This window comes from Phyllobates terribilis, unplaced genomic scaffold, assembly GCF_046119375.1.
Source record: "Phyllobates terribilis strain yellow unplaced genomic scaffold, ASM4611937v1 Scaffold_134__1_contigs__length_4944459, whole genome shotgun sequence".
NCBI classification, from domain to species: Eukaryota; Metazoa; Chordata; class Amphibia; order Anura; family Dendrobatidae; genus Phyllobates; species Phyllobates terribilis.
The window spans coordinates 4,113,905-4,133,487 of NW_027362894.1; positions in this window are offsets into that span (position 1 = coordinate 4,113,905).

Consider the following 19,583-nt stretch of genomic DNA (forward strand, 5'->3'; position numbering starts at 1 on the left):
TACTTCACTTTTTAGTTTCCTTGGGGGACTTAAACCTGTGATTTTCTGATCGCTTGTACTGTATACTGTGGTAGAACTGTATATAGATAAATTGACATTCTCGTATGAAATTAAGCCAGGCTGGTCTTAACACTAGGCCAAAAGTGACAGACTGGGGCTTTCAGCAGTAGGCCCAGGTAGTCATTTTAAACAATTGACCCCCTGCAATAGTGTCCTGGGGGGTTAATAGGTGCTGGTGCACTCAAATCGGCAATAGCTTCATTTAAATATCACTGTCAGCATTGAAATGGTTAAACTACAGTAATTGGAGTGTGCTCCAGTCGCTGCAGTTAAAGGCAAGTGTCAGCTATGTAATACAGCCAGCATCTGCCTGATATGGTGCATGCTCAGCTAATGAGCCCGCTTCATACATTTTATGCACAACATGACAAACATTTCCATTATGTGTTCGCAAAGGGTTTAATATATCTTGTATTTTCTCAGCAGATGGAGGCCTTATGATACCCCCTGACATAGCAGACATGCCAGCAGAAGACCACGGTGATGCTAGAATCTGTATTTCACCCCTGAGAGAAGTGGTCAACACTAATAATACTATTGACTTTGACAGCCTTGACTTCCAGAAAGTTCTTGGAAAGGGAGGCTTCGGAAATGTAAGTGTGAATTTATCCTCCACCATGTTCATCAATGTATCCTGCACCAGATGCACAGGAGGGTTGTACATATTCATTACAGGATTCTCATATGTAATGATATATGAGATAAACTAGTGAACTACTACACACTAATAGATGGGAGTTTGGTCTGATCTGTTGTGATTTTTCTCCAGGTCATCTTGGCATTAGATCTGGTTAATGAAGGACTTCAGGCCATTAAAATCATGGACAGAAGTTATTGTAGAGAGGACATATTCTCTACAGAGCTAGAAGTCCTGAGAATGGCAGCAGGATGCCCCTACCTAATGACTATGCGGGCGTTTATGGAATCACCATTGGAGTATGTGATAGCCATGGACTATATGGCCGGAGGAGACCTGTTTGACCACATGGCAGATTCAATGCTGTTTAACACAAGGACAACAAGGTAAATGTCTTATACTGAATATTAATAATCCGTTGCCCTCGCACTGTAGTCCTAGAGCAATGGACAACGACAACAGGAGAAAATAATGACATGAAAAGGACACGTGTGTGATCTCCTCATGTTCTCTGTATGATTGTGCATGTAACCACTGAACCATCCTTTCTACTCCACAGACTCTTTGCGGCAGAGATGGTGTGTGGACTCCAGTTCCTGCATGAACGTGGCATCATACATCGGTAATCATTTCACCTTCATAAATCTGTCACCTGTGACTCTCTGTTGTCTCCTTACATATCTATTGTAGAAAGTTCTTTCCATGAATTGTCCTCACAATCAGTGTCTGCTCCTTCTCCCTGCAGTGACCTGAAGCCAGATAATATCCTCCTCCAAGACACCGGACACATCAAAATCTCCGACTTTGGCTTAGCAGCCATGAATGTATTTGAGGATGGCATAGTGAAGAACAAGGTTGGCACTAAGGGTTACATAGCGCCCGAGGTAAGGAACATCTCTGTGTGATTGATGCCAATAGTAGGATTGAGGGATAATCTGATCCCAATGTATCCTGCTGATATCTAATCACAGACCGGTCCTCATAGTCTCTGTGTGTAAATCCCCTTCCCGGTATATTAAGCTCCTCTCCAATCTCATGTTTCCACAGATAATGGACAGTAAAGGCTACAACCATCTGGCAGACTCCTTTTCCTTCGGCGTCATCTTATATATAATGAGTGTAGGTGACCAGCCATTCTATTGCAAAGGCACAATGGATGAATACCACCAGTCTCTGCGTGATGACATCCCTTATTTTCCACCTGGGATCTGCTGTCATACCATGGACATCATAAAAGGGGTGAGTAAGATCAGATGGATAAGTATGATGGGGGGATTACTAAAAGAGATAGAAGATAAGATGGGAATAGTCCATAGACATTGTGTAAAAACTTGTCAGTAATAATACATAATATAATGACTAATGGTCTCTATCATTTTCTAGCTTCTCTGCAAATCTCCATCTGCCCGATCTGCCATTACATCATCCATCAGATCGCATCCGTTTTTCTATTCTATAGACTGGAGCGATGTGGAGTCCGGCAGAGCCGACCCACCATTCCCATATTGCTATGTAAGTACAACACATACAGACATCCATAGTGTTATCACTACCCAGTAACACACTTACCCACTATACACCTTATCGCTATATCCCCCTAGTACTGTATATACTGTATGTGAGGGGCTGATTCTCAGACGTGTATATTTCTCTTCTTACAGCAGGAGTATTAGGCTGATAAAAATCAGCCCCATTCCAGCAACATCCAGGAATGAAGATTTACATTAATCGGATGAGACAATTACACTGGACTTTCTTATTTACCGGACTGTGACAAACCTACCAAGCTTCCACCACATAACATCCAAGTAGATTTGAGCACCAAACATCCAGGGATTTATTCCGATCGCCATATTTGGGGTCAGGAAGGAATTTTTTTCCCTTGATATGAGGATGATCCAGCAACGAGTCCTCAGGGTTATTTTTCGCCTTCCTCTGGATCAACATAGCAAGTAATTAAAGGCTGAAATTGAAGGACTTCTTTCAGCCATACTTGCTATGTTACCATCTGGACGACTCATCTACAATGTGGTGGTAAGGAGACGACTACAAGATATGGACATAAAGAAGGAAGCGGCTGCTCCTTCTCCTACTTGGCCATGTACAGACACAAGGAAGCGGCTGCTCCTTCTCCTACTTGGCCATGTACAGACAGAAGGAAGCGGCTGCTCCTTCCTCTACCAGGCCATGGTCAGACAGAAGGAAGCGGCTGCTCCTTCACCTTCCTGACCATGGTCAGACAGAAGGCCATATGGCTAATCGCGATGCTGAAGGAATCCAGGAAAACTCCAACTATACAGATCACAAGTCACACATTCCTGCTCTTCTCCTCTCTCATGTGTGATCCAGACCTGGATGTCCAAAAGCGGCAAAAGTGTAAGCCGAGGCCTGAGGAGCAGAATCATCTGCTCCTTTCTATAGAAAGTCACTGTATCTACACACTTTCTTTTATCATCATTGCAAATTTGTAACAACTTTATTGCACAAATATATATATATGTATATATAAAACATCTAAGTGTCTTTTGTGCGTTTGGTTAAATTCTTCTCATATACAGACCTGCTTTTTGTTATTTTTATTAATATCATGATAAGGACAAGGTATTTTGGTGCCTTAGGCAAATGAAGCCTATGGTGACCCCCACCAAAGGAATAGGCAAGAAACTGAGGTAACAGGACCCCTAATACTGCACCTCCTCCCTCCGATCAGTCCGATAATAATCTCTGACGACCACTTCCACTCAAATTATTACTTTTCTCACCAAAAAAATACCAGCACAAGTAAAAAAAATGTGGCGTACTTTAGGGATGAGGCTTAAAAGGGAGCGCAATGTCAAAGTTCTATATAGAATCGTTCATTGTTTGTGGACCAATTACACATTACAAGGGACAAATAGCGATATTCATCCCTGATATTCTATATTTTAAATGTCCTACCCAAGGATAGTGATGGAAACTAATATAGCTGTTAGTATAATGGAGGCCGTGGGTTTCAATTAAGGTCATGTGACAGATGACCTTAATTGAAAGAATGAAGTGATTAACCAGAGTCAGCATGGGTTTGTAACTAACAAGTCATGTCAGACTAACTTAATTTCCTTCTATGACAGAATCACTGACTGTGTGGATCAGGGAAATGCTGTAGATATAGTATATCTTGACTTCAGCAAAGCATTTGACAAAGTATCTCACACCATCCTTATTGAAAAAATGACCAAGTATGCAATGGACCAGGCAACTGTTAGGTGGATTCATAACTGGCTTAGTGATCAGACTCAAAGGGTGGTTGTAAATGGCTTCACATCCAACTAGATGAATGTCTCAAGTGGGGTACCACAGGGCTCCGTCCTGGGACCTGTATTGTTCAACATCTTTATCAATGATTTAGATGAAGGAATTGAGGGTAAACTGATTAAATTTGCTGATGACACAAAGCTAGGAGGGATAGCTAATACTAGAGAAGAGAGAGAGAGGATTCAAAAAGACCTAAATAAACTGGAGCAGTGGGCAGCAACCAACAGAATGGTTTTTAACAGGGAAAAATGCAAAGTACTACATCTGGGCAATAAAAATGAAAAAAGCATATACAGAATGGGAGGAATAGAGCTAAGCAACAGTACATGTGAAAAAGACTTAGGTATACTAATAGATCATAGACTGAACATGAGTCAACAGTGTGATGCAGCAGCAAAAAAGGCAAATACAATTCTGGGATGTATTAACAGAAGCATACAGTCTAGATCACGTGAAGTCATTATCGGTCTTTACTCCTCTTTGGTCAGACCTCATCTGGAATACTGTGTACAGTTTTGGGCACCACATTTTAAAAAAGACATAGACAAACTGGAGCAAGTTCAGAGAAGAGCGACCAGAATGGTGACTGGTCTGCAAACCATGTCCTATGAGGAACGGTTGCAGGATTTGGGAATGTTTAGCTTGCAAAAAAGAAGACTGAGAGGAGACTTAATAGCTGTCTACAAATATGTCAAGGGCTGTCACATTGTTGAAGGATCATCTTTATTCTCATTTGCACAAGGAAAGACTAGAAGCAATGGGATGAAACTAAATGGGAGGAGACACAGATTAGATATTAGAAAAAACTTTTTGACAGTTAGGGTGATTAATGAGTGGAACAGGCTGCCACGAGAGGTGGTGAGTTCCCCTTCAATGGACGTCTTCAAACAGAGGCTGGACAGACATCTGTCTGAGATGATCTAGTGAATCCTGCTTTGAGCAGGGGGTTGGACCAGATGACCCAGGAGGTCCCTTCCAACTCTACCATTCTATGATTCTATGATTCTAGATGCAACTTGTAACAAAACTGATGGCGTTTCTAGTGCCGTATTCCTGTGTGGCGCCATCCTGTAACAGAGAACACACCGGAAGTAGCCTGCGTCTTGTTGGAGTTACCGGCAGGGGAGGGAGCTGATTACAGCTCTTTTGCTCTTGTCCTGGGCAGCGCTCAGATTGTCTTAAAGAGGCAAATACAATTCAGTGCAGAGAGGGAGCGACAGGCGGTGAGCGGTGTTAGTGACTCACTGAATGCCTGTGACTGGAGGAAGGGACCGAAACAATGTCATTTTTTTTTTAAACTGAGCCCCCTCGGGGAGACAAGGGGTAGCGCCCTAGGCTAGTGCCTACCCTGCCTACCTGTCGAACCAGCCCTTATTATGAATCATGTTTGATAATTTTTTTGTGATCTTTATTAATTCATTCTTCGTTCACTTTTTTCCTAATAAATACTATAATCAATGTAGTCTTGACCTATATTTATATCTGTATATGGGCACTTTGTGGTGGTAACAAATCCACATTGTATCAATTTTTCAAAGACCCCGGTGCTGTCATCTTTTTCATATGTTTTTATTATTTTCGAGGAGCTTTTCCAGCCTAATGGCAATGTGCCCAGGGCATTCTGGTTAATACCAGATGAAGGGGAACGCAGTCTCCATTATTTGATTGGACTAAACATGATAGGATGAGATACACAGCTCAGCAGACTGTATTATTTGATTGAACTGCACATGATAGGATTAGATACACAGCTTAAAGGGAAACCGTCACCAGAAATAACGCTATTAGCCTGCACATATGGGGTTAATCTGCAGGATAACAGCGTTATTATGCTGCCCGGCGCCTGCACTCAGCCAAATACGTGCAGAATCAAAGCTTTCCTGTATTATAAAAACACATTTAAAATACAGCTTCAACATCTACACCAAAAACACATCAAATAAGGGAGAAAATTCATAAAAAAGGCAGCGAAAATGCAATAATGAGTATTTACTCTCTGTGTGAACTCGGCCTTAAAGACACCAAAAAAGCCAGATGTCATATAGTGATGCTTATGTAAAAATGAAAGAGTTCTGACTAATGTGGCGTCCCTGCAGGTCCAGTTGCCACAGAGGTACTGCATCTCACCCAGAGGTGTGGTACCCCACTCTTAGGTAAGGATGGAGTACTACCCAGGACCCACACATCTACATCCAACACTACACCACGCCAGACCAGCAGGCGGTGCAATATGCACTTGTTCACTGCGGAGCCCTGTCCCTGGCTGGAAGGGGGGGAACCAAGAGAGGGGGAACCATGTAGTTTGTGTGGATGGAGGAAGAAGTTCAGTAGAGCACAGACTTGGAGTCAGGAGAAAGAGTTGAGTGGAGAGGAGTCTGTGAGAGCTCAGGAGGAGCTCTGCTCAGGAGAGCAAGGAGGAGAGAGAGAGAGAGGAAAGAAGAGAGGAGCAGTGAGGAGGGTTCCAGGAAGACAGAAGGGATCCCAGAGGCACGGCGAGTGCAGAGGCAACCCGTGACCCCGAATTCACGCTGACGTGGAGGGATCAGGCTGCAGAAGGGGACCGGCCCCAAACTAGTTGAGAACAACCACTCTCAGCTAGCCAACCGGAGGCAGCAGCATTTTCAAGGTGTTGCAGCCAAAATCCACAATTACATCGCCGAAAAGGTGGCCGCATAGGGTCCAGGGGACTGAGAGCACGTCGCCCGACAAGACCCGAGGCCACTAGCTTGGGACACTGATTGTGAGGTGCAGGGCAGGAGGGTGAGAGCCAGCGCAGTGAGACGACCGAAAAAGGTACATAGAACGGGGTCCCGTGTAAGTGCTCCTGAGATACCTGAGGGTTTGCTGGACCCCTACCCCGGAGGACACAGGACGATGTTACACACCGGTAACTGTAACCTGGAGTCTTGAACAACTGTGAGTAAAACCTGAAGACCCACTGTGTCCTTGAATAATTGATGCGCCATCAACTGCCCTGCACTACACTGCACCGACAACATCTACCTCATAAAATCACCATCTACACTGCCCTGGAGCTAAGCTCTGCCTGTGGAGAACTGAACCAACTTTGCTGCGTCACCATCGGCTCCAGTGGATCTGCACCGCAGCAGTAGCCCTATATAGCCGCATACCACAGGTGGCGTCACAAAATATTATTCTCCAAAAACTTTATTCCCGTTTTACTTTTCCTTTAATTGACCGCTCTGGGTTGCGGACCGGGTCACCGCCACCATGACATCCCCAGCATCGACCGACCCGGCTACCGAGTACCCCACGGCCCAGGGGGCGCTTCAGATACAACTAAAAATGACAAAAATAAATCCAAGTCCCAATTTGAGATGAGCGGATCGATTTGCAAGACTCCGGTTCATGTTCCAGGGCAGTGGCACCTGGCAGGTAGACGGGAGGCCTGCGGATCTCTTACATTCGGAGTCTCTAGGACAGCCTTTGATTTGTCATGACTGTTATGACATCATCAGTCTGTAAAAAGTTGACTGTAAAAGTTTGAAGTTGTGAAATAGGACCTGCTGTACTATGAATGTTATGTGTTGTATTTAAGTTGATTTTCTCCCCTAGAATTAATGCAATCTTTTCCACTCTGATTCCTGCAGAATTTTAGAGAAAAACCTCCTTATAAATTGGAGTTGTATATACAGTTGACACCAGAAGTTTACATACACTATATAAAAAGACACATATGCATGTTTTTCTCAATATATAACTTGAAATCAGAATAAACCTTTCCCATTTTAGGTCAATTAGGATTACCATAATTTTTAATATTTGCCAAAATGCCAGAATAATGAGAGAGAGAGAATGTTTTAAGGCATTTTTATTACTTACTACAAAGTCAAAAGTTTACATACATTTCATTAGTATTTGGTGCCATTGCCCTTAAACTGAATGACTTGGATCTGACTTCCACAAGCTTCTCACAATAGTTGGTCGGAATTCGGGCCCATTCCTCCTGACAAAACTGGTGTAACTGATCCAGGTTTGTAGGTCGCCTTGCTCACACCTGCGTTTTCAGCTTTGCCCATAAATTTTCAATAGGATTGAGATGAGGGTTCTGTAATGGCCACTTCAAAACATTGACTTTGTTATCCTTAAGCCACTTTGTTAGCATTTTGGCAGTATGTTTCTGTAACATACCTGGCGGCGTCCTTGCATAGTGGTCCATCTCCCACTGTGCAAGAGCGCGCACTTGATCTCCAGTCCAGTCTGCTAGCCTGGCTTCCCTCCATGCTGTTTGCTTGCCTCTGTGTCTGCTGCTTAAGGGCGGCGCCCGATCACTTCCTGTTTCTTGTACCTGCTGCAGGCACACCCCTTGTGTGTTCTCAGCCTATTGCTGTCTGTCATCTGCTATTTAACCCAGCTACTCCAATGAATCCCTGCCTGAGCATTGTGTTTCATTCAGTGTGGTCTTTCACTCTGATTGTGCCAGGTCCCCTTCTGTGTTCTCTTGTCTGCCTATCCTGGAGGCTGTATTTCCAGGCCTGTCTGAACACGCTCCTTGCCTGTTCGTCTCGCCTTCTAGGGGCCGCATACCTAGACCCGCTCCTGTATCTTGTCTGTCCTGTCTGAACACGCTCCTGGCCTGTTCCTCCCACCTTCTAGGGGCTGCATTCCTAGACCCGCTCCTGTATCTTGCTACTGTGTCTGTTCTTGTCTGTATACTCTTCTAGCCTGTTTTCCCGTGTTTCTCTACGTCCGTACCTTTCCTTTTTCTGCACAGTCTGAACTCGTACCTAACTCCTGCTCGTTGTCACTGTACTCCCGGTTGTGAGTTTGTGGTCCACTCGCTACTTCACTGCAAGTACCCTGTGGGTATCTGGTTCTGCCTTTCCCTTCCTGTCTGTTCCGTGTGAACAGAGCCCTGTTCTAGCCTGCTCTGCCTTTGCTCACTGCTCCGGCGGTTCTAGCCTGCTCTGCCTTTGCTCACCGCTCCGGCGGTTCTAGCCTGCTCTGCCTTTGCTCACCGCTCCGGCGGTTCTAGCCTGCTCTGCCTTTGCTCACTGCTCTGGCGGTTCTAGCCTGCTCTGCCTTTGCTCACCGCTCCGGCGGTTCTAGCCTGCTCTGCCTTTGCTCACCGCTCCGGCGGTTCTAGCCTGCTCTGCCTTTGCTCACCGCTCCAGCGGTTCTAGCCTGCTCTGCCTTTGCTCACCGCTCCGGCGGTTCTAGCCTGCTCTGCCTTTGCTCACCGCTCCGGCGGTTCTAGTCTGCTCTGCCTTTGCTCACCGCTCTGGTAGTTCTAGCCTGCTCTGCCTTTGCTCACCGCTCTGGCGGTTCTAGCCTGCTCTGCCTTTGCTCACCGCTCCGGCGGATCTAGCCTGCTCTGCCTTTGCTCACCGCTCCGGCGGTTCTAGCCTGCTCTGCCTTTGCTCACCGCTCCGGCGGTTCTAGCCTGCTCTGCCTTTGCTCACCGCTCCAGCGGTTCTAGCCTGCTCTGCCTTTGCTCACCGCTCTGGCGGTTCTAGCCTGCTCTGCCTTTGCTCACCGCTCCGGCGGTTCTAGTCTGCTCTGCCTTTGCTCACCGCTCTGGTAGTTCTAGCCTGCTCTGCCTTTGCTCACCGCTCTGGCGGTTCTAGCCTGCTCTGCCTTTGCTCACCGCTCCGGCGGATCTAGCCTGCTCTGCCTTTGCTCACCGCTCCGGCGGTTCTAGCCTGCTCTGCCTTTGCTCACCGCTCCGGCGGTTCTAGCCTGCTCTGCCTTTGCTCACCGCTCTGGCGGTTCTAGCCTGCTCTGCTCTTGCTCACCGCTCCGGCGGTTCTAGCCTGCTCTGCTCTTGCTCGCCGCTCCTGGCGGTTCTAGCCTGCTCTGCTCTTGCTCGCCGCTCCAGGCGGCCTTGTCCTGCTCTGCTCTTGCTCCGAGCGGCCTTGTCTTGCTCTGCTCTTGCTCGCCGCTCCGGGCGGCCTTGTCTTGCTCTGTTCTTGCTCGCCGCTCCAGGCGGCCTCGTCCTGCTCTGCTCTTGCTCACCGCTCCGGGCGGCCTCGTCCTGCTCTGCTCTTGCTCCGGGCGGCCTTGTCCTGCTCTGCTCTTGCTCGCTGCTCCGGGCGGCCTTGTCCTGCTCTGCTCTTGCTCGCCGCTCCAGGCGGCCTCGTCCTGCTCTGCTCTTGCTCGCCGCTCCGGGCGGCCTCGTCCTGCTCTGCTCTCGCTCGCCGCTTTAGGCGGTCTCGTCCTGCCCTGCTCTCGCTCGCCTCTCTGGGCGGCCTCACTCTGCTGTGTTTGTCCGCCACATCTGTGGTTCTGTTCCTGAGTCCCACTGTGTACTGGGTCCTATCCCGCCTGTGTTCCTACCTGCTAGCGCCTCCCTGTCTGCACTCTAGCCGTGCTTGCCTGTACCCCCCTGCCTGCATACCCGCCTGCTTGCATACCAGTCGTGCCTGCCTATACCCACCAGTCTGTGTGCCAGCCTAACCTGTCTGTTCCTGTATTCCCCTGTGTGGGTCAACAGCTGTGTCCGGGGTCTGTCCTGGAGTAGCACCTGGTCCCTCTGCTCGGTTCCTCCTTGGTGCACTGGCATCGTATGCCGTCGTGCGACCCTGGTCGGATCGGGTGAATACCTAGTTACGCCCCTCCAGGCATTCACTCTCCGGCATGGTCCAGTGGAATCGCACGCACACGCCGCTCAGCCCGGGCGTGTGCATTACAGTTTCAGGTCATTGTCCATTTGGAAGACGCATTTCTTACCAAGCTTTAACTTCCTAGCTGATGTCTTGAGATGTTGCTTCAGTATTGTCACATGATCTTCTTTTCTCATGATGCCATCTATTTTGTGAAGGGCACCAGACCCTCCTGCAGCAAAACAACCCCACAACATGATGATGCCACCCCCGTATTTCACAGTTGGGATGGTATTCTTAGGCTTCCAAGCTTCTCCCTTTTTCCTCCAAACTTAACGATGGTCATTATGCCTAAAAAGTTCAATTTTAGTTTCTTCAGACCACAGGACAAGTTTCCAAAAATTAAGGTCTTTGTTCCTGTGTACATTTACAAATATTAATCTGGTTTCTTTATGTTTCTTTTGGAGTAATGACTTCTTCCTGGCAGCATGGACTTTCAGCCTATGTTGATACAGTACTCGTTTCACTGTGGATATTGACACAATCTTATCAGCTTCTGCCATCATCTTCACAAGGTCTTTTGCTTTTGTCCTTGGATTTATATTCACATGTTGGACCAAAGCACGTTCATGTCTGGGACACAGAACCCATTACCTTCCTGAGCAGTATGAATGCTGGACATTCCCATCTTGTTTGTACTTATGTATAATTGTTTGTACAGATGAGCGAGGCACCTTCAGGTATCTTGAAATTGTACCCAAGGATGAGCCAGACTTGTGAAAGTCCACATTTCTCTTTCTGATATCTTGGCTGATTTCTTTACACTTTCCCATGATGCTACACAAAAAAGAAGTGTGTTTCAGGTGTGCATTAAAATACATTCACATCCAAATTGTTTTTGCTCTTAATCCTGATTATTTATATCTATAACGCCACTGCTTAAAACCGTGGTCAGACGTGATATGATATTACTTCTGTAATAATCGTGACATTTTTTGGAGCATGCCAAATTTTACCCTCCATTTAAAGTCTGCAAGTTATGTGTTGCTCAACATATTCACACTTGGTCGCTGACCAATGCCACATCTATAAGGCCACTGCCTAAAACCATGGTCATCAGACATTATCCGATATTACTGCTGTAATAATCATGACATTTTTTGGAGCATGCCAAATTTTACCCTCCATTTAAAGTCTGCCAGCTGTGTGTTATTCATGCTATTCACACTTGGTCTATGACCAATACCACATCTATAAGGCCACTGCCTAAAACCGTGGTCATCAGACGTCATCTGATATTACTGCAGTAATCATGACATTTTTTGGAGCGTGCCAAATATTACCCTCCATTTAAAGTCTGCCAGTTGTGTGTTGTTCATCCTATTCACACTTGATCGCTGACCAATACCACATCTATAAGGCCACTGCCTAAAACCGTGGTCATCAGACGTCATCTGATATTACTGCAGTAATCATGACATTTTTTGGAGCATGCCAAATATTACCCTCCATTTAAAGTCTGCCAGTTGTGTGTTGTTCATCCTATTCACACTTGGTCGCTGACCAATACCACATTTATAAGTCCACTGCCTAAAACCGTAGTCATCAGACGTTATCCGATATTACTGAGGAGATAATCGTGACATTTTTTGGAGCAAGCTACATATTACCCTCCATTTAAAGTCTGCCAGTTGTGTGTTGTTCATCCTATTCACACTTGATCGCTGACCAATACCACATCTATAAGGCCATTGTCTAAAATCCTGGTCATCAGACGTGATCCGATATTACTGCAGTTATAATCGTGACATTTTTTTGGAGCGGGCCAAAAATTACACTCCATTTAAAATGGGCAAAACGCTTGGCAAGGGACAGTGAAGTGGACGTAATGGTGATGGTGCACGCAAAGGCCTATGCCGTGGGCAAGCTGAAATTATGTCTGCTGAGTGAGCACAACAAGCACCCACATCATGGTCACCCTATCTTCCTGTCCCACTTTGTAGGGGGCAGCGGAACCCCACTCTTAAAGCCAGAGCAGTGTGAAAAGGTTGTTGGTTGGATAGCATATAATGCTTCCAGTCACTTTGCCACCACCACCACCGTCTTTCACACTGTCCAGTCTCAGTAGCCATGAGTATGGACTACATATTCCTCACCCTGATCCTCCTTACTCCCACTATGCCGAGTGCCCAGAGACAACTGATCCCACACTTGAACGCTCAGAAGAGCTGTTTACTTTCCCATTTATAGATTTGGGCCTCTCTCCTGGCCCGTTTCAAGTGGGGCAAGAAGAGATCACATGTAGCTATGCCCAAATATTTGAGCAGCCATGGTTACATAAAGGCGACGGTCGAAAAGTGCAATTACTGTCGCAAGAGGTGGATGATGATGATGAGACACAATTGCCAGCGAGTCAGAAGGAGGCCCAGGGTGCATACGGGGAAGACGAGGTGGGACATTAACATGAGGAAAGTTGCCAGTCCAACTGTTAGGTCTTCCAGAGTCTGGCTCTTTTTTAAAAACTGTCCAGTTAACCCAAAAAAAGGCTATTTGCAAAATCTGCCATGCCAGCATCATCAGGGGCAGCAAAACTACCAGCCTGACCACCACCAGCAAGCTCAGGCACATGACAGCAAAGCACCCGACTAGTAATGCCAGAGTCCAGAAACAGTGTCTAAGGGTGACAAAACTGCCTGTACCGCTGTTGTGCGTGCACACCAATCCTCTGTCCATGGTGCAGGCAAAGATGCCTCCCGCCCTGCACCTGTAGTTTGACACTCACAACCACCACCATCAGCAACCACGTGCACATCCTTGTCCCAGGGCTGCATTCATTTGTTCCTGCCCCAGTCCTTTGAACGCAAGCGCAAATATGCAGCCAACCACTCACAGGCCATAGCACTAAACTGCCACATTTCTAAAATGCTTGCACTTTAAATATTGTCTTTTAGGCTCGTGGAGACACAATCTTTCTTCAACCTCATGGTGGCGGCCATCCCTCAGTACTCGGTTTCCAGCTGCCACTATTTCTCCCTGTGTGGTGTCCCTGCCTTACACAAGCACGTGTCCCAGATCATTAGCCGTGCCCTCAACAATGCAGTTACAGGGAAGGTCCACCTAACCACGGACACATGGACAAGTGCTTGTGGCCAGGGACGATACATCTCGCTGATGGCACACTGGGTTAATAGGGGAAGCCGGGACCCAGTCGGACGGAACACATCCTCCTGACGCCAAGGATTGTGGGCCCTGGGTCAATCAGGGTTGCCCCTACATTATAAAGCTCCTGCACCTCCTCCTCCTCTTCAGCCTCCATCTCCGAAATTAGCAGCACTGCATCGGCCAAGTGGCAACAGGCTGTGCTGAAGCTGATATGCTTATGGGACAAACCGCACACCTCTATGGTGTTGTTGACAGCTTTAACAGAGCAGGCAGAACTCTGGCTGTCACCGCTGCACCTACAGCCAGGCATGGTGGTGTGTGACAATGGCCAGAACCTGGTGGTGGCTCTGAAGCTTGGCAACCTCGCACAAGTACCATGCCTGTTCCATGTGCTCAACCTAGTGATTCAGCGGTTTTTCAAAACTTACCCGGATCTGCCGGAGCTGGTTGTCAAAGCAACCCCACAACATGATGATGCCACCCCCGTATTTCACAGTTGGGATGGTATTCTTAGGCTTCCAATCTTCTCTCTTTTTCCTCCAAACTTAACGATGGTCATTATGCCCAAAAAGTTCAATTTTAGTTTCTTTAGACCACAGGACAAGTTTCCAAAAATTAAGGTCTTTGTTCCTGTGTACATTTACAAACATTAATCTGGTTTCTTTATGTTTCTTTTGGAGTAATGACTTCTTCCTGGCAGCATGGACTTTCAGCCTATGTTGATACAGTATTCGTTTCACTGTGGATATTGACACAATCTTATCAGCTTCTGCCATCATCTTCACAAGGTCTTTTGCTTTTGTCCTTGGATTTATATGCACATGTTGGACCAAAGCACGTTCATGTCTGGGACACAGAACCCATTACCTTCCTGAGCAGTATGAATGCTGGACATTCCCATCTTGTTTGTACTTATGTATAATTGTTTGTACAGATGAGCGAGGCACCTTCAGGTATCTTGAAATTGTACCCAAGGATGAGCCAGACTTGTGAAAGTCCACATTTCTCTTCCTGATATCTTGGCTGATTTCTTTACACTTTCCCATGATGCTACACAAAAAAGAAGTGTGTTTCAGATGTGCATTAAAATACATTCACATCCAAATTTTTTTTTGCTCTTAATCCTGATTATTTATATCTATAATGCCACTGCTTAAAACCGTGGTCAGACGTGATATGATATTACTTCTATAATAATCGTAACATGTTTTGGAGCATGCCAAATATTACCCTCCATTTAAAGTCTGCAAGTTATGTGTTGTTCAACATATTCACACTTGGTCGCTGACCAATGCCACATCTATAAGGCCACTGCCTAAAACCATGGTCATCAGACATTATCCGATATTACTGCTGTAATAATCATGACATTTTTTGGAGCATGCCAAATTTTACCCTCCATTTAAAGTCTGCCAGCTGTGTGTTATTCATGCTATTCACACTTGGTTTATGACCAATACCACATCTATAAGGCCTAAAACCGTGGTCATCAGACGTTATCTGATATTACTGCGGTAATCATGACATTTTTTGGAGCGTGCCAAATATTACCCTCCATTTAAAGTCTGCCAGTTGTGTGTTGTTCATCCTATTCACACTTGATCGCTGACCAATACCACATTTATAAGGCCACTGCCTAAAACCGTAGTCATCAGACGTTATCCGATATTACTGAGGAGATAATCGTGACATTTTTTGGAGCAAGCTACATATTACCCTCCATTTAAAGTCTGCCAGTTGTGTGTTGTTCATCCTATTCACACTTGATCGCTGACCAATACCACATCTATAAGGCCATTGCCTAAAACCCTGGTCATCAGACGTGATCCGATATTACTGCAGTTATAATCGTGACATTTTTTGGAGCGGGCCAAAAATTACACTCCATTTAAAATGGGCAAAACGCTTGGCAAGGGACAGTGAAGTGGACGTAATGGTGATGGTGCATGCAAAGGCCTATGCCGTGGGCAAGCTGAAATTATGTCTGCTGAGTGAGCACAACAAGCACTCACATCATGGTCACCCTATCTTCCTGTCCCACTTTGTAGGGGGCAGCGGAACCCCACTCTTAAAGCCAGAGCAGTGTGAAAAGGTTGTTGGTTGGATAGCATATAATGCTTCCAGTCACTTTGCCACCACCACCACCGTCTTTCACACTGTCCAGTCTCAGTAGCCATGAGTATGGACCACATATTCCTCACCCTGATCCTCCTTACTCCCACTATGCCGAGTGCCCAGAGACAGCTGATCCCACACTTGAACGCTCAGAAGAGCTGTTTACTTTCCCATTTATAGATTTGGGCCTCTCTCCTGGCCCGTTTCAAGTGGGGCAAGAAGAGATCACATGTAGCTATGCCCAAATATTTGAGCAGCCATGGTTACATAAAGGCGACGGTCGAAAAGTGCAATTACTGTCGCAAGAGGTGGATGATGATGATGAGACACAATTGCCAGCGAGTCAGAAGGAGGCCCAGGGTGCATACGGGGAAGACGAGGTGGGACATTAACACGAGGAAAGTTGCCAGTCCAACTGTTAGGTCTTCCAGAGTCTGGCTCTTTTTTAAAAACTGTCCAGTTAACCCAAAAAAAGGCTATTTGCAAAATCTGCCATGCCAGCATCATCAGGGGCAGCAAAACTACCAGCCTGACCACCACCAGCAAGCTCAGGCACATGACAGCAAAGCACCCGACTAGTAATGTCAGAGTCCAGAAACAGTGTCTAAGGGTGACAATACTGCCTGTACCGCTGTTGTGCGTGCACACCAATCCTCTGTCCATGGTGCAGGCAAAGATGCCTCCCGCCCTGCACCTGTAGTTTGACACTCACAACCACCACCATCAGCAACCACGTGCACATCCTTGTCCCAGGGCTGCATTCATTTGTCCCTGCCCCAGTCCTTTGAACGCAAGCGCAAATATGCAGCCAACCACTCACAGGCCATAGCACTAAACTGCCACATTTCTAAAATGCTTGCACTTTAAATATTGTCTTTTAGGCTCGTGGAGACACAATCTTTCTTCAACCTCATGGTGGCGGCCATCCCTCAGTACTCGGTTTCCAGCTGCCACTATTTCTCCCTGTGTGGTGTCCCTGCCTTACACAAGCACGTGTCCCAGATCATTAGCCGTGCCCTCAACAATGCAGTTACAGGGAAGGTCCACCTAACCACGGACACATGGACAAGTGCTTGTGGCCAGGGACGATACATCTCGCTGATGGCACACTGGGTTAATAGGGGAAGCCGGGACCCAGTCGGACGGAACACATCCTCCTGACGCTAAGGATTGTGGGCCCTGGGTCAATCAGGGTTGCCCCTACATTATAAAGCTCCTGCACCTCCTCCTCCTCTTCAGCCTCCATCTCCGAAATTACCACATCAGTAGGAAGCTGGAAGCACTGCAGTACTGCCTCGGCCAAGTGGCAACAGGCTGTGCTGAAGCTGATATGCTTATGGGACAAACCGCACACCTCTATGGTGTTGTTGACAGCTTTAACAGAGCAGGCAGAACTCTGTCTGTCACCGCTGCACCTACAGCCAGGCATGGTGGTGTGTGACAATGGCCAGAACCTGGTGGTGGCTCTGAAGCTTGGCAACCTCGCACAAGTACCATGCCTGGTCCATGTGCTCAACCTAGTGATTCAGCGGTTTTTCAAAACTTACCCGGATCTGCCGGAGCTGGTTGTCAAAGTACGCCGTCAGTCTGCCCATTTCGGAAAGTCAGCTACAGCTTCCACCACCCTCGCTGTGCTTCAGCAGCGCTTGCAGCTTCCAGCTCATCAACTGGTGTGTGATGTCACCATACAGTAGAACTCAACCTTGCATATGTTGGGGAGGATTTGTGAGCAGCAGAGGGCAGTCGTTGAGTACCAGCTTCAATACGCCTGTCGGTATTCAAGTCAGCCTCCACACATAAGAGCTGATGAGTGGGCATAAATGTCTGACATCTGTGCCATCCTCCAAAACTTTGAGGACTCCATCAAGATGGTGAGCGGCGATGACGTCACCATCCTTCTTCTCTGTCTAATGAAACGCTTGTTGCTCACAATTAAAGAGGAGGCATTGCAGGCGGAGCATGATATGGAGCAAGGAACTATACAGGTTGATGCTACACAGCCTAGCCTCATCTCATCTCAATGCAGGTTGGGTGATAATGAGGAGAAGGAGGAACAGGAGGAGGAACAGGAGCTGGTTTCATGCGCTACAGATGTTACTACCCACACAACATTCATACCGCCTGGTCAGCGTGGATGGCGTGAGGAGAGGGAGAATGAAGAGGTGGAAAGGTGGAGGATGAGGAGGAGGAAAGCATGGACAGTCGTCCTCTTTGTCAGGAAAGGGAAGTCTTGGCTGTTGGCAGTCTGGCTGTTAGAATCTATGTTGTTTTACTATCGGCCATCTTGTTGTGGTTTGCTGGCTTCTAGTCTTTTCCTCTGGTGCTGGGTGTCTTGGTCACGTGATCTCTTCACTCTTTATTACTTAGCACCTGTCTCCCATTCCATGCTGCACATCAGTGTTGTTACGCTTGTGCTCTGGCTAAGTAGCCTTGTTAAGTTCTTTGTGCTTTGGACAATTGATTGCTTGGGACTTCTTGTTCCACCAGTTTTGTTCCCTTTTATCTTCGTTTCTGCAACTAACTTTTCTGTTAGGAGGTCTCCAGTTTTGCTCCCAGTCCTTAGATCTTTTAGGGACCCCTTTTCCCCTTCCTTCATGTCTTCGTTTGAGTTCAGTGCAGGAGTTTAGGTGCGGCTATTCATAATAGGGCACCCACTCCAGCGTAGGGTTAAGCTGAGTCTCCGTGAAGGGACAGCTTTTCCCTCCTATTCCTTAGTTCTAAGTTGCAGTACATAACAGTATGTCCCGCCCTGTTTAAAAAAAAAAAAGTTTTTTTTTTTTTTCTCCTCTCCTCTTCCTGGGTTATCTTCAGTATGTGTACCATCCAGGAGCTTGCTCAATGCTTGAAAGGATTGACTCTGGAGGTTGCCGATCTTCAGCAGTACATGAGTAAATACCCTGCAGAATGCTATGAAGAACTTAAGGTAGGATTACCTGAGTGTTTCTCGGGTAAACAACAGAATTTTTTTTCATTTAAAAACGCTTGTTTGTTGTATTTTCGGCTCAGACCTAAATCTTCTGGGAGTGAACTACAGTGTGTAGGCATTATTATTAGTGATGAGCGAGCACTAAAATGCTTGGGTACTCGTTGCTCGGGTCGAGCACATTGTAATACTCGGGTGCTCGACCCGAGCAACGAGCCCAATGTAAGTCTATGGGAAACTCGAGCATTTTTCAGGCGGCTCCACCCGGCGGTCTGCAGAGGGCCTAAAAATTTCCCAAATCGATGGGAACAGTGCCCAAATGACATGGGAACAGCATGGGGAAGACCCCTGGAAGCATTTCTGACTCCCAAGTCACTGCTGTCAACAACGTTGTCAGAGTATTACGCCACTTTTACGGACTCACAATAAAACATACAAAAACAAAACCAAAATGGATTTTCCTGGGAAATATATTAAGGAACATCCTTTCCAGGGTAATGACTTGTATATATGGCAAAATAAATAACCAAAACCAAAAATACTCCTCCACACATTGGGCTATGTTCACACGTAGTTTTTGATGCGATTTTGCACTTCTGCATTGCTTTCAGCAAAGACAAATGCATACACTGGGAAATGTCATTTTAACATTTTACAACCTTATCTGGCCATGTGGTGTGTGACACATCATCAGACACATGCATACAGTGCTGAAAAGACATGGGACCAGCATGGGGAAGACCTCTGGAACCATTTCTGACTCCCAGGTCACTGCCTAAAAGTGTGCCCATCATAAGTGATTCTTGGCGCATGCGAAGATGCCTCCCGC